This window comes from Aethalodelphis obliquidens, unplaced genomic scaffold, assembly GCF_003676395.1.
Source record: "Aethalodelphis obliquidens isolate GAN/ISIS:26980383/991018 unplaced genomic scaffold, ASM367639v1 scaffold86, whole genome shotgun sequence".
Taxonomy (NCBI): Eukaryota; Metazoa; Chordata; class Mammalia; order Artiodactyla; family Delphinidae; genus Aethalodelphis; species Aethalodelphis obliquidens.
This window is the reverse complement of record NW_020838030.1, coordinates 1,160,441-1,176,389: the sequence shown is the minus strand read 5'-3', so window position 1 is coordinate 1,176,389 and position 15,949 is coordinate 1,160,441. Positions and strand designations below refer to the sequence as shown.

The 15,949-nt window shown below is 55.4% G+C and overlaps 1 long non-coding RNA gene across 1 annotated transcript; it reads right to left on the bottom strand.

The window, feature by feature from the left end:
- Positions 1 to 208: 208 nt before the first annotated feature.
- Positions 209 to 10,029, bottom strand: LOC113613292 (uncharacterized). The gene is made up of 4 exons (XR_003430162.1): positions 9,871 to 10,029; positions 5,869 to 5,978; positions 4,686 to 4,927; positions 209 to 814 (listed from the first exon to the last, which is right to left on the bottom strand). It is a non-coding gene; the product is annotated as an uncharacterized LOC113613292 (long non-coding RNA).
- Positions 10,030 to 15,949: the final 5,920 nt, after the last annotated feature.

The window sequence follows — 15,949 nt, the reverse complement described above, 5'->3', positions numbered from 1 at the left end:
TTCTCTTGTTGCGGAGCACAGGCTCTAGGCACGTGGGCTTCGGTAGTTGTGGCACGTGGGCTCACTAGTTGCGGTTCACAGGCTCTAGGGCGCAGGCTCAGTAGTTGTGGTGCACGGGCTTAGTTGCTCTGCGGCATGTGGGATCTTCCCGGACCAGGACTCAAACCCGTGTCCCCTGCGTTGGCAGGCGGATTCTTAACCACTGTGTCACCAGGGAAGTCCCCACGTGTTGATTTTAATTTATTTCCCTCCCCTGGCCTTGCTGCTCCCTTTTCTCTGGGAAGAAAGAGCCTCTTTGCACAGATTTCGCCCTCAGGAAGGTCCTGGTCTCAAATCTCCCCCCTGAACCCCACCAAAGAAGAACCCAAGGAGGCAGCTCGCCCTTGCTCCAGCCCACCCGGGACACTTCCGTTCCCTTAACTTGCTGTTGAGTGTCTTCCTGCCTTGAGGAGTTGGTGCCCACTGTCCCCTCTGCTGGGAACCTTCTTCCTCCCCTTTCTTACCCAGTCAGTTTGCTCAAGCTTGGTCCCGCCCTCGGAGAAGTATTCCCTGACCCTCCTAAACCAGCGAAGCCCCTTCCCTGTTTTATAATCTCTAGAATATGGTTCATCCCTGCCTAGGCATCAGACTCACCTTGGAAGCGTTTTTTAAATGCTGTTCCCGGGGACCCACTTCCTGAAACTTGATTCCTTTGGTCTGGTGTCAGGTGCGAGAATCTGCATTTTAACCTGCTCCCCACCTCATTCTAACATGCAGCCAGGACTGAGAACTGCTGAGGAATAATTACGATGATCTGAAGGACCCCTTATCTGTGCTTCTCACAGCCATCAATTTGTTGAAAAATGAAATTGAGAAAAAAAAAAACTGATTTAGTGGGAAAACTTGAAATTCTATGAAGCTATCTGGAAACTTGAGCCCAGGTGCCTTGAATAGTCAAGCTCCACCGTAGAAAAATCAGTCTGATGGATGGGGGCTGCTCCAGCCCCAAGGGGTGACGTGTACTATATGGTATAGGCATCACATCGCTTTTCTAATCCCCAGTCACACTGGGACTCGGGCCTTGGAGAGAGGACTGAGGGCCCTAGGCTATAGGTGGCGACGGCTACCATTTCTGGACAATGTTGCATCTGCCCAGCCCAGAGTGAAGCACTTTATGTGCTTGTCTTCCTGAATCTTTGTCACCTTCCTGTGAGGAAAGCATCATCTTCAATCCCATTTTACAGAGGAGGAAACCGAGGCCCAGAGAGAGCAGTAGCTTGCCCAAGGCCTGACCCTTACTGGGAAGCAGGAAGGCTGGGCTCTACACAGGCAGACCCCAGAGCCTCATTTTTCTCAGGCTTGGCCCTTAGGACACCCACAGGGGAAACACCAAGGGCTCTTGTCAGTGGCACCTGTGTGCCCTGCTAGTCTGGGCAGGAACCATTGCCGGTCATCAGATGCCTGGGCCTGGCACATGCTGGCTACTCAGATTCCCAGTGGGCTGGGCCAGCAAGGCTGGAGCCAGGCAGTCGGGTGGGGAGGCCACTGTGCTCCCCTCCCTTGGAGGGAGGCCTGCACTTGGAGCGGTGCCCTGCTGCTTTGGCCACCCTTCAAACCTCAGGACGGATTTAGTGTCCTTAATCCTCCTCTTGAGTCAAGCGCCTGCTTGTCACCGGCCTGCCTGGGACCCCTCTGAACAGCCTCTTCGGTGAGGCCTGCCTTTCCGAGCTCAAAGGCCCACAGGTCTGTGTCTGTGGGAGGGTCAGTGGGCTGGAGTCCACCCGGCTGTTTTGTCACTACGAGCCTCCTTTGTAAAATGAAGACTGTCTCCGCAGCAGATCGGCAGATGACCTTGATGCCGTGTAGTCCTCCCCATTAAGAGGTGGGGTCTGCTGCTACCGCCATGATTCGGGGCTGCCCTGTGACTTGCTCAGGCTAATAGAATGCAGTGGGGGTGACGATGTGCCGGTTTCAAGTCTGGGCCATGAGAGGCCTTGCAGCTTCTGCTCTTGCTGGCTCAGAACCTTTCCCCTGCCACATAAAAAAGCCCAGCTAGCCCACTGGCAGATGAGAGACCATGTGGAGAAGCCCACCAGCTTACCATAGACTCAGGCCAACAGAGAACCACCCAGCTGAGCCAAGCCCAAATTGCTAACCCATGAAATTGTGAGCCAAATAAGTCGCTACTATTTTAAGCCACTTAGTTTCCAGATGTTTGCTACGCAGCTAGAGCTAACTAATACCTCCTCTTCCAATCCTCTTTGGCTGGGGAGGAGTAAGGAACACTTTGGACAGTGCCTGCCACAGAGAGGATGCCCACTAAGTGCTGGTCTTCTCCTGCTCTTGCGTCAAAGGTGAAAGAAAGAAGGTGAGGCCTCTTGTGGGGTTGGTGATTTTTACCACCAATTTTATCTCACCTGAGATTAGTTCCCTTCTCCATGTCTTAGTTATAGAGGGTCTCCTGTTGGTGGCTTGGGGTTAGGTACCCTTCATGCCCTCCTTGACTAGTGTTTTAGATCCCAGGGAATCCATGGGAACACCCAAGAGAGAGCATGTTGAGAGAGAAGGGAACCCCAGCCTTGAAGGAGTGGACCTCAGAAGAGGAGATCATAAAGGGGCCTGAAGACGAGTGGGGGCGATTGAGGGAAGAGGGCATGTCCTGGGAGCCCAGGGAAGAGCATGGGAATCATGAAGGAGGAGGAGGGGTTAACCGAGTCAGTGGAAGAGGATTGACAGTGACAACTGGATGTGTCCACCTGGAGGCCAGCCATCAATGGCCCTGGAGATGGGATTCTGTGGAGTGCAGGGGATGGAAGTCTGAGCACAGTGGCTCAGGGAGTGAGCTGGTGAGCAAGGGAAGGCATGCAGTGTGGACGTATTATGTTCCCCAATATTCTCTTATGTATGCATTTCTTCAGTTCTATTAGGAGCACCTCCTATGCCCCGACGGTCTGGGGGATACAGAAGTAAACAGTACAGTCTACATCTTCAAGAAACATGAGATCCATGAAGAGACACAGAGACCATGGACAAATGAATAAATGAACCAATGAATGAGTGAAATCTTCTTGGGTAAATGCCCCCAAGGGCTAGCCTTTCGCCCCAGCATAGCACTGGGGCCCAGCACACAGGCTCTGGGGTAGGACAGCCCCAGCTCTCATACGTCCAAGCTGTGTGACCTTGGGCAAATGACCTCACCTCTCTGGGCTATGGCCTCTTCCCCTGTGCAGTGGAGCTGTGGTAGCTTCAGACTCTTTGGGGAGAAGGAGCAGGGGGACCTCGAGGAGGGAGGGCTCAGTGATCAGCATGTGGGTGGGAGAGGCTCCCCTTGGCTGGCGGATCCCCCAGGGAGCTGTGAGTTTGATCTTTTTGTTTTCGTGAAACACACCTGACCAGGTGAATGCCTGTTTTTTTTGATTTCTGGTTTTTTTTAAGAAGGGGAAAAGAAAATGGGGGAAGAGTTGTCTGTGGAGTGAAGGAAGGAAGGTGAGGGGCAGGAGGGACACGGGACAGGGTAACGGTGGCGGGAAGGCCCCTGAGCCCTGCCCGAGTGCAGCTCCTATTCTCAGCTCTCCGACCGACCGCGTTAGTTCATTTAATCCTCACGGAAGCCCAGCGAGGCAGGTGCTGTGATCATCTGCACTTTGCCAACAGGGAAATGAAGCAATCCGCCCTGTGTGACAGAACCTGGGAGGACTGGAATTCCAGGACTGGAATCCTGGCGGCCTGATTCCAGAGCGGTGGGGGCAGGGGGTGGCTGTCTGAGCAGACAAAGCCTGGGTTGAGGAGCTCGCAGCCTTGGGTTGGGGCCCGGAACTGCCACAAACTTGCTGCGGGACCCTGGCCCTCTTCGGACCTTGGTTACCCTACCTGTGCCAGAAAGGGGCTAAGCCCAGCCGTCTTGAACTCCTAGAGGGTCCCCTCTCTTGGCCTCTTCCTGATCCTCACTGGGGCTTAAATGCCCCATCAGTCCCTGTCCCCAGGCCATGGGGATGCAATGCCCAAGGCCTGTCCCTGACTCAGGCCCTGCCTCCTGCCCGGCCTCTGCCAGAACCCTCCTCACTGGCTCACTTCCACTTGAGCCCCTGGGGAAAAGCCAACTCACATGTCACTCTCTTGCTAAAGAACCTTCAGTGGCTCCCTATTGCCCTTCGAATGATCAAATCCCTCAGCCCAGCCCTCAAGTTCTCATAAGCCTACCTCTCCACCGGGACTGCCAGCTGCCTCCCCTAAACTCTTCTGACCAGCCACATGAAAGGGTCCTCCTTCCTTTAGGCTTTTCCCGCTGTTACGCCTTGGCTTCCGCAGCCCCTCTGTGGGTCCACCCCCCTACCCCCAGGCCGAGCAGAGGCTCCTCCTGAATTAGGGGACACAGCTTGGTAATTTGTCTCACCGTTGTGCATTTTGTGCAATTACTCCTGTGCTCCTTGAGGCTGGGGGCAGAGTCTGGCCCTCTTTGTACCCCCTGCACCCCTGCACCCCCTCCCCAGGCTCACGGGGAGGATGGAGCAGTGGTGGGCTCTCAGCCCAAGAAGCCACAGGAGACAAGCCTCAGTGGAGTCCCAGTGTCCTAACAGGGGACTATCAGGCAGCAGAGACTTAGCATCTAGGCCTAAGGGGCCTCCAAACCCAGGCGAACCTGAGAAGCCGGCAACCCCCCCATCCTGCACCCAAAGCATCTCAGAAGACGCCAGCCAGAGGCTTACCTGAGGCCGTTGTTGCCAACGGTGGTTCTGCTGCGAACAGCTGTACCCTGTGCCAATTTCCATGACTGATAGAACTGCATCAGTCAGCAGTGGAAGGAAATCCTCAGCTCACTGCCGACTCCAGGTACTTCTTCCAAGTGGGAGGTTTCCTTGAGACCAAAATTGGTGTGCCCTGGGGTTGGCAGGAGGCGCCTGGCACCGAGCCTGTCTTCTTGGCCTCCAGGAAGCTCAGATCCCTCTGCCTGGCCAGAGGGAAGAGGCACTCTTAGAAGGGAGCTGGGGCTGGGAGATGAGGCTGGGACAGAGACAGGGATGGGGGACCCGAGAGGTGGCCCAGAGGTGGGCTGGAGGTGGGTGAGGTCATCAGAGGCCACTGCAGGTCCCTTGAGCTGGGCTGGCCTGACTCAGCCGGGCTTCAGGCACGCGGTCACATGACAGCTGGGGCAAAGGCCCCGATTTCCAGGACACCGCGGCCAGGCCCCTTCCCTAGCTGTGTGTGGTGGAGGAGGCTTTTCAAATAACGCGACCCTCACAGGGGGCTGCAGGAATTCAGTGCGACGAGAAGCAAGTGCAGTTCTCAGTACAGGGCCCAGGCAGGGGAGGCCCCCATGAGCAGGCGCTGTTAGAACTTCAGTCCTCGTGAGAGCCCCACGAGGCGGGGGCACTGCAGATGCCGCTTCACAGATGAGGCCCAATCCCCCGGAAGTCGAGACTTTCTCCCCAAAGCAGTGGCCCCCGACTGTCCTCTCCACGTGCGCAGCTCTGTGTCAGCCTCTGCCACAGTCTCCTAGCCTCCGTCTCACCCCTCTAGTCCTCCTCTCTCAGCTCGCTCTGCAAGGCTCGGCCCCCAGAACCTTCGGTGGCTCCCCGCTACCTGCAGAACAGAGAACAGCCCCTCCTTTGGTGCTCCAGGAGGCCTTGACATCTGGCCACACCCTCCTTCCAGCTCTCCCCCTCCTTGGTGCCCAGATGTGCCCTCTGCTCTGCCCCTCCTTGCCCTGGTCACTCTGTTCTCTTCATCTGACACTTTGTCCAGTCCCTGCTGAACACCCTCCATTCTCCAGGCACCATCGAGGGCCACCCCCTCCGGGAAGCCTGCTGCATTTCCCAGTCCCAAGGAACCCCCAGCTCCTGGACGTCCGTGACATTTTTCCCACCCTGCCCTTGCAGCTTCTGTACTTACAGGGGATTTGGAGTTGGACCAGCCAAGACTCAGTAAGTCATTCTCCCTCTCTGATCCTCCATTTGCCCATCTGTAAAATGGGACTTGAGACTACCAGCTGCTCCCTTGGCCTGTTGGAAGAATGAAAAGAAGGCACAGATGCAAAATGAGCTTTGTCATCTCCAAGTTCCAGACACGTGGGAGAACCACCCCGGCGTGGTCTCCCCGGTAGCCACCCGCTGTGGCCAAGAGGACTCTGCTTTAGGGGGAGGGAGCACAAGCCTCCCCATTGCCCATGGCCAGTGACAGGTCTGGGGTGGGTGTGCCACCAGGTTCTGGCCAATGAAACGTAAGAGAGAGTCTGCTGAGGGGCTTTTGGGAAAGGTTTTCCTCATGGGGAGAAGAGAAGGACACCTCACTGTTCAGGGGAGGAAGTTGTTGCCCCGTCTCTCCCAGCTGAGGGCACTTGGTAACCAGAGCTGAAGCCGTCATCTGTGTCCATGAGGGAAGCTGTCTCTGACATGCTGAGGAAGGTGTCATCGCCGAGGGTGGGAAGTCAGAAAGTGCTGGGGTCCCTGGGACAGCACTGAGCTACTGAGTCCCCCTGGGATCAGAGCTGAGACCTGAGTGACAAGAGCCAGCCGTGTGGTAATTTAGGGGAAGGGTGTTGCAGGCACAGGGAACAGCCAGTGCAAAGGCCCAGGCAGGAGGGAGCTTGGTGTATTCTGGACCAGTGTGTGTGCGTGTGTGCGCATGTGTGTACACGTGTGTGCGCGTGCATGTGCTTGTGCATGTGTGTACATATGTGTGCGCGTGCGTGTGTGCATGTGCACGTGTGTGTGTGCGCGTGTGTGGCTGGAGCAGGGAGAGTGAGGGGGAGAGTGACAGGGGATGACATCAGGGATATCAGGGGCAGGATGACACAGGACCACACAGGCCACAGCCAGACCTTTAGATTTTATTCATTGTACCCCAACTTTTATTATAAAAATGTCCTAAAATTTGAAACATTTGAAAGAATATAGAATAAACACTCATATATTCCACCTAGGTTCAACCACTAGGTTGTTTGGTTTTTTTATATTTATTTATTTTGGCTGCACTGGGTCTTAGTCGCAGCATGCAAACGCTTAGTTGAAGCTTACATGCGGGATCTAGTTCCCCGACCAGGGATAGAAACCTGGGCTCCCTGCACTGGGAGCACAGAGCCTTACCCACTGGACCACCAGGGAAATCCCACAACCACTGTTAATATCTTGGCATATTTGCCTTATCTTCACATAGGTGTGCTTTTTTCTTTCTTTTTTTTTTTGGCTTGCAGGGTCTTAGTTGTCCAAACAGGGACTGAACCCGGGACACAGCAGTGAATGCTGGGAATTCTAACCACTAGGCCACCGGGGAACTCGCTCCCCTGCCACCCGCCTGCCGCCCGCCACACACACACACACACACACACACACACACACACACACACACACACACTTTCATTTTCCCCTTAGCATTTTTTTTTTTTTTTTTTTTGCGGTACGCGGGCCTCTCGCTGTGGTGGCCCCTCCCGTTGCGGAGCACAGGCTCCGGATGCGCAGGCTCAGTGGCCATGGCTCATGGGCCCAGCCGCTCCGCGGCATGTGGGATCCTCCCGGACCGGGGCACGAACCCGTGTCCCCTGTGTCGGCAGGCAGACTCTCAACCACTGCGCCACCAGGGAAGCCCTCCCCTTAGCATCTGAAGAAAACTTGAGAACTTTATGCCTTCTGACTCCTAAATACTTGATCATATGTCTCCTAAGAGCGAGGATGTTCCTCTGCATAAGTACATTACCATTATTACTACAGAAAATTAAAATGATTCCCTAATTCTCAATCCATTCTCAAGTTGACCCTGAATGTCTCATGTGGCTGGGCCTTCCCTCCTTCCTTCTTTTCTTTCCTGGACCCAGGATCTAATGAAGGATTACATGTCGCACTTGACGACTATGTCAAATTCTTTTAAGCTAGAACAGTCTCCCACCTGTTTCCCCTGACACAGACTTTGTAAAAAGTTTATTCATTCGATTGCCTTATTAAATTGAGGTTTGTCGCACATTCAGTGAACAGATTTTCAGGATGCAGCTTGGTGAATCAGTACACATACAATCACCACCCAGGTCAAGATAGAGAACATTCCCACCCACCCAGAAGGTTCCCTTCACTCTTCCAGGCGATCCCCACCCCGCCCAAGGCAGCCAAGGATCCATCCATCGCCGCAGGCTGGTTCGGGTGTCCTGGAGCTCTGTGGACACGGGGCCAGACAGCGTTCTCGGGCAGGGCTGCTTCTGCTGAGCCTGACACCCGCAGGAAGCGCCAGGATGCAGGAGCCTCAGCTCCGGGCGGAACACACTTTACACACTTTCCTGTTGTCCTGTCGGGGGGCGTTTGGGGTGTGTCTGGGGACACTGAGTATGGGGTCCAGGACAGCTGTAGTGTCTACTGGTTTCCTTGTGGTGTCACCTAATGTGTCCTGATGTCGTATGAAGCAAAACGCATCGAATTCACCAAGTCAAGATTTTGCAGGTAGGGCTGTGCCTCACGTATCACATCCCACCGAGATGCCCAGGATGGCAGGTGGTCCCACCGTCTGTGATCTCAGGTGGGTCAGGTAGTGGCCCCAGAGCTTTCCACTGTTAAGGTAAGTTTTCGTTTTCCTGTCAGGGTCAGTGGAGGGTTTTGAGCAGGAGAGTGACGGGGTCTGATTTACGTTTGTAAAGACCACTTTGAGTTCCATTTGGAAGAGAAGAGACTGCAGGGGGCAAGGACAGAGCATGGAGACCAGTGAGGGGGCTACTGCAACAGTCTAGGCGAGTGAGCAGTGCTACAGCGGTGGTAGTGGAGGGGACGGTTGTGCCTGCAGCCCCTGCGTGGACTGGGCCCTCCTTCAACGTCGGCTGGTCCGGGCTGAGCTTCCAGAGGGCAGAGACTCACGCACCTCTGCATGACCAGCACCCATTGCCCAGTTTGGGGCCTGGCAGAGAGGACATCCTAGTCATACCTGGGTGTGACTGAATTCGGGGAAACTGTGGCTTTTGTTTTTGTTTTTAAGATTTTTTTTGACGTGGACTATTTTTTTTTTAATTTATTTATTGGCTTGTTGGGTCTTTGTTTCTGTGGGAGGTCTTTCTCTAGTTGCAGCAAGCGGGGGCCACTCTTCATCGCAGTGCGTGGGCCTCCCACTATCGCGGCCTCTCTTGTTGCGGAGCACGGGCTCCAGACGCACACTCTCAGTAGTTGTGGCTCACGGGCCTAGTTGCTCCGTGGCATGTGGGATCCTCCCAGACCAGGGCCCGAACCCGTGTCCCTTGCATTGGCAGGCAGATTCTCAACCACTGCACCACCAGGGAAGCCCAATGTGGACTATTTTTAAAGTCTAATATTGTTTCTGTTTCATGTTTTGGTTTTTTGGCTGTGAGGTATGTGGGATCTTAGCTCCCCGACCAAGGATCCGACCCGCACCCCCTGCATTGGAAGGCAAAGTCTTAACCACTGGACTGTCAGGGAAGTCCTGACTTTTGGGGTTTGATGCTGCAAAAAAAACAAAACCAAAACCAAAACCAAAAACCCCAAAAGACAGAACAAGAGTCTGACTTGGTTACCCAGCAGGCCTTGCAGCAGTTCTGATTAATAAGACTTTCAGTCCTCCGCCCCGGACACCAGGGAGGCCTCTCTGCTTTTGAGGAGCTCCATTCACATTGCCCCAGAGGGACAAACAGTGTTGACAACAGTCAGATCTGCCTCCTGGCGACAGAAAGTTCCCAGCTGAGGCCTGGGACAGAGAGCTCTCCCGGCCTCCTCAGGCCTCAGGCTCATGCCTCCCCACCGTGGTCCAGGGTAGGAGGGTCAGGCCCCTGCCTGTCATCTGTACCTGGCAAGTCGTCTCCCGGTGCCCCGGGGGTGGCTCCTGCATGAATCCTTCTGACCCAAGGTTGCCTGTGTCAGTTACTCATCACTGTGTAACACGTTACCCCGAACGACAACAAACATTGCTTACAGCTTGTGTTTTCTGTGGGCCAGGAATTTGGAAGTGGCTTAGCTGGGTGCTCTGGTCTAGGGGGGTGTCTCTCATGAGATCGCTGTCCTCAGAAGGCTTGACTGGGCCTGGAGGCCCTGCTTTCCCAGTGGCCGGCTCACAGGGCCAGCTGTCGGTGCTGCCTGCTGGTGGGAGACCTCAGGCCCTCTGCAATGGCTGCTGCCCTCATGGCAGCTGCCTCCCCGCGAGTAGGACGGAAGCTGCAACGCTGTGTGACTCAACCACGGAAGTCACACACCATCCTTTCTGCAATATCCTATGGGTTACACAGCCCTGCTTGGTGGGAGGGGCTGCACAAGGGTGTGACTATCAGGAGAGAATCTCTGGGACTCACCTTGGAGGCACACGGGCAGTTGATGGCAAGTAACAGGGAAGAACTTCTGTCTATTTGCCCACCCTCCAGTCACCCGGTGTGCCAGGCCCTGTGCAAGGCCTTGGTGTGCAGGGGTGAGGTAAGCAGAGAAAGAACTCCATCCATTCAGAGAGTTCATTAGGTGGGCAAGCCCTGTGGGCCACGCAGGATGAACAAGCTGCCCAACCTGGACAGAGCCTCCTTAGCCAGGGCCTCGCACACCAGCCAAGGCCTCACATACACGGCTGATGTGTCAGGAGTACTGGGACAAAGGGCAAAAGGACCTAGGAGAGAGAGAAAGCTCCCAGCCCTGCAATCAAGGGAGGCCGCAGGAGGAGGTGGTGTTTGAGCTGGTGTGGACATCCAGGAGAACTAGGCAGGTGGGGGACAGTGTCACACAGGGATCAGGGCAGATGTGGGGGCTCAAGCCCATGCCTCCTGAGACACACTCTCCAACTCCTACTTGACACAAAGCAATTGTTCACGTACTGTGTTGTGTGCCATGGCCTGAGCTGGCCACTGGGATCCAGCAGTGGATGAAACAGCCCTCACAGTGCTTCAAAGTATGGTCCTGTGTCAGGGACAGGGTCTGGAGATGCCCTTGAGATCATTACTAGTACTAAAAGTAGCTCTATTCTGGTCAAGCAATGTCCACCCACCATCTGATTGCAGTGGGCACAATCATATCCCCATTTGACAGATGAGGAAACCAAGGTTCAGGGCTGGAAGGCCTGGCCAAGGCCTACTCCCAGGCCTTGTAAGTGCGTGCCCGGGGCCCAGACAGATGTGGGTGCAGCAGCCCTTGGCCTGGCTTTCTGGGGTGCACTGGGCTGCAGGTGCTGCCCCTCCGTCACCACCAGCAGGAGATCTCTGCAGGCCCAGGGCTTCACGACGTGGGAGGAGGGCGTGTGGAGTCGTGTGGCTCAGCCTCTGTGCTCAAGGTCAACCTTACGACCAATTAGTGGGGCCCGAGAGTCACACGGGGAGGGATTTTGGGGGACTGCAGTGGAGCAAAATGTCCCTGGGCGTGACCTCCTTCCACAGGGAGAGCTGCAGAGGCCCTGGGCTACTGGGGGGCTCCTGGGGGTCTGCCCCAGCTTCAGAGCCCCAAGTTCCAGAGCCTCGCACAGATTCTCCCCTCTTCCACCCCCCCCACACTTGCACAGACCACAGTGGTTAAGGCCATCAAGGCTGAATGAGCACCTTGGCGAGGCAGGCATCATGCTGAATGCCATACGGGCATTACTGCACTGAGCCCCCACGGCCCTCCATGCAGGTGTGTCCGCATTTCACAGACAAGGGGACTGAGCTCAGTAAGGTCAAGTCAGTTGCCCAAAGGCACAGGCAACCCAGAGGCAATGCCTGTCAAAATATACCTGCAAAACACCCGCTCTCTCCGTCCTTGCCACCATGCTGGTCCCATCTTCTTGCATCACTCGCCTGGATGAGGCACAGGTGGGACAAAGGATGCTGAGACATCTGGGTACATTGTACAAGTTGAACACACACCTCTGGGCGCCTCTCAGTCTTTGCAAGGGTAACCAAGTCTTGAACTTGGTGTTTCTCGTTCAAATGTATTTTTATTCTTTTACTATTAATACTTATGTATGTATCTACAAATAACATGTACCAAAGGTCGTGTGTGTCTTTAATCTTTCTATAAAGAGGACCACACTCTCTTCTGGAACTTGCCTTTTCTCCCTCCGCAGTGTATTTCTGAGGTTCAGCAAGTTGGTACAGGTAGCTGCAGGACATTGATTCTTCACCGATGTATAGTGGTCCACGGAAAGGCTCTTACTTAAACTGCTGCTCCTGTTTCACTCCCAATGGTTCAGGCAGGTGTGATTCTGGTTCTCATATTACAGATGAGAAAGTAGGCTCAGAGAGATCAAGGAGTTTTTCTGGGATTAGCCAGCTTCTGAGGGGCAGAAACCCCCCTTCTGCGTCCCAAATGATGTGGCTCACAGCCTCCTTTATATTAAGATCTGCAAACAGAACGGGAAGAGACCACGCAGCCGGGCTAGCACTGAGGCTGTCTCAGCCCTTGGGGGGCAGCCAGGAGGGGGCCTTGACATGATGTCCCCTGGGAAGGTAGTCCAGGGACACAACACACAAGTCACAGGGGGACTGCCTGGCTCCATAAGACACCTCCTGCCCGGGTTGCTGAAGAAGCCGGTCCTGAGCCAGACTCCACTCGAAGCCTCAGTTTCCTCAACTGTAATTTGGGGATAATCATGGTACCTGCTCAGAGGGAGGCTTGAACATTGTTTAGAGCATCTGATATTTAATGATCCTGAGGTGCTTCTACTCCAGTTTTGTCCAGATTGATTGACTGATTCATTCATTCATTCAACGAGCATGTGCTAGGCCCCTGCCCTGGGCCAGGTGCTCAGTGCGGCCCTGACGGCCCAGTGTCTATGAGAATGAGGGGTCAGGAGGGCACAGCCGCAAGCCACAGCAGACGGAGCTTTAGCCACGGACCGTGCGCTGGCTGTACGACCCTGGGCCACCCGGCTCTCTCGGCTCCTGTGGGAGAAGGTGTGGGAGGTGCCCTGACCTGCATCTCCCCTCCCCGGTGTGGGCAGAGCACAGCCGGCAAGGGCACCAGGGAGCAGCCTGGAGCCCAGGGCCGCTGGCTGCTGGCGCTGTCCCCACACTGGGAGGGCCCTGGGGCGTAGCACGGACACAGCCGGTGGTCAGCTCACGCACCAGACACGGGGTCACGTCGCCCCAAGGATGGGGCTGAGGAAAACCCCTCCCCTGCCCGTCTCCTCCGCCCTCCGCCTCCCCAGGAGAGGTAGCTGCTTCTCGCGGGGTTTCCACAGCCCGCACCCCACACCCACCCACCAAAACCTTCAGCCCTTGGTGCCTGGCACAGGCCCCGCCCACCCTGCCAGGGGCGGCCGCTGTCAGGGGAGCCTGCCCACCCCCACGTCGTCACTCGGGCAAGAGACACCGGCTTGACACAAGCACAAACCGGGCACAAGAGCCAATTCAGGTCACCCTCAGAGACAGCTCAGGGCTCAGACCACAGCAGGCCCTGCTGGAAATCTTATCTGGGGTGTCACCAAGTGCCAAGCGCCCTGTTGGTCCCTTCCACCCTACCCTGTTGCTTTATCTATTTCAACCTCCATCTTTCTCTGCCTCCCATGTCCCCAGCGGCTTCAGAGTGACCCATCGTGAGGCGATTCAAGGGGCCCACCCTCGAGGGGGATATGGCAGGCTGATGCAAGAGCTTGGTAATTGGGTCAGACAGCCTGGGTCTGATCTTGGCACTGCTACTCTCGGACCAGCATGGTGGTCTGCCCAACAATTCACATTAAATAGGTGGGCTGAGCTTTCTGCCAGAAGTTCCCAGATTTGATTCATGTCAGAGCTGGAAGAAGCCTGGGGGTGAAATCATGTCCCAGATGGGGAAACTGAGGCACAGGGTGAGTCAGGGATTGCCTATGGTCACCCGGCAGAGCTGGGGCGAGTGTCCAGGCCTCCTGCTCTCTGGGTGGCCCTGTTAGCAAGATCGCAGCATCAGCCATTTCTCCAGAGCAGACACACACGTAATCAGCATCTTCTCTGTCTTGCCCTGCCACTGGTCGGGTGGGTACAGGGATTATAACAGCACCAACAGGGGGAGGAGGAGGGCCATGGCCTCTGCTCTGTGCGGCACTGTTCTAGGCACTTCTACCTTGAACTCACTCGATTTCACAGCAGCTCTAGGAAGCAGATGCCACTCTCCCCATTTTACAGATCAGAAAAGTGAGGCACACGGAGACTAATGCCAGGAACTTGGCACCTGGTTGTCCCCAGAGCCCTGCTCAGGAGGGGGATTAGCTCCATTCCTACGAGGAGGGGGCTTGCCTCGCCCAGGGCCACATAGCTAGAACTCCATGCTCCTGGGCCTCAGGCCTTGGGTTTGAGCCGGACAGAAGAGCGGGATGTGTGGTGCCTCTGAGGGTGCAGGCCAGAGAGGGGCTGGGTCGTGGACGTCCCAACCAGGCCCCAGCCTTGGCCTCCAAGGATGGGCGGGGTCACGGAGGCCGAGAGATGGAGGCCCACCTGTGGCACCGCCCCTGACCTCCTCCCCTGGAGGCCTGCGTGTTCTCTTGCCCGAAGACTTCAAGGAGCCTGTTCTTCACCAAGCAGAGCCCTAGGCCCTCGGCGACCAGCCCCTCCTGCAAGCCTTGGGTTTGACTGCTGTTTCAAGGTTCTGCTGCTCTTTCTGGGTTTAGCTGCTGTGGGAGCTGGAGAGAAGGAGAGGGGGTCCCAGACTCCAGAAGCCCCGTGGATGGCCCACCCGAGTCAGTGGCAGTGGGAGGCACTCCTTACCCGCTCGCACCTGCTGAGTGATCTCGGGCTGGACTCAGAGGCCTCAGTTGTCCCGGCTGTTGGACAAGGTGGTCTCTGAGATGTTTCCAGCTGCCTATTTTCTGTATTTGGGATGCTTGAATGTCTGGGAGGGAAAGAGCCATTGATGTATGCCTCATTTATCTCAGAGACAGAGAGAGAGGGGGGCAGACACAGCCGGGACAAAAGTAGAACAGAGGAGGCACACAGGTAGAGGCGTGGAGTTGGGGGTGAGAGAAATCAGAGTTTGGAGAGGGGGGCACGAGTGAACCCGGCCAGGCCTGCCGGCCGTGAATGCCGGTGAATGGGTGAATGCCCGGTGAATGGGTGAATGCCCTCCCCGAGAGCAGACACAGGGCCCCTAACCCAGGGGCAGCTGGAGGCAGCCCGGCCTGCCAGGCCCTCTTCCCTGCCCACCACATCCGGCTTGGGCCTGGCAAGGCCTTGGGGTGGGAGAAAGGGAATAGAGAGGGTCAGTGTCAGCTGCGAACCACCCCATTTCCCCCAGATCTGCCTGGGGAGTCAGAATTCAGCAACTGCTCCCTTCTGCGTGTCAGCACAGGATCACCTACTCACTGGTCTTGCTGCCCACATTCTCTGCCCTTAGCGGAATCCACTGTCCGAAAGCTGCGTCCCATCTCTGGACCAACGTAAGGATGGTTTTCACTGCCTAGAATGCTTTGAACCCCTGTTCCTCCTTATGTCAGATACTGTCATGGTTCATTTTATGTGTCAATTTGGCTGGGCCACAGTGCCCAAATATATGGTCAAACGTTATACTAGATGTTTCTGTGAGAGTGTTTTTGGATGAGATTCACATTTAAATTGATGGACCCTGAGTAAAGCAGATTTTCCTCCATAATGTGGGTGGGCCTCATCCAATCAGCTGAAGACCTGAATAGAACAGAAAGACTGACCTCCCCTGAGCAAGAGGGAATTCTGCAGCAGATAGTTTTCGGACTTGAACTGTAACACTAGCTCTTCCTGGGACTCCAGCCTGCTGGCCCACTCTGTAGATTTAGGACGTGCCAGCTTCCATATCACATGAGCCAATTCCTTAAAATAACTCTTTCTCTCTACATATACTTTCTATTGGTTCTGTTTCTCTAGAGAGCCCTGGCTAATACAGATGCTCTTCAAAGGACACCTCCTCCAGGAACTCTTCCTTGATCCCTAAGCAGAGTCTTCCCCTTTGCTGGTGTATCGTAGCCCTTCCTGCTGCCTCAGTTACATAGCATTTGTCACACCATATCCCACTGAATTGTAAGTCCCCGTCTCCCTTACTGGAGAGTGAGTCCTGGATATTAGGGACTGGAGACAATTCACCCAGGTTCTCAGCACAGCCCA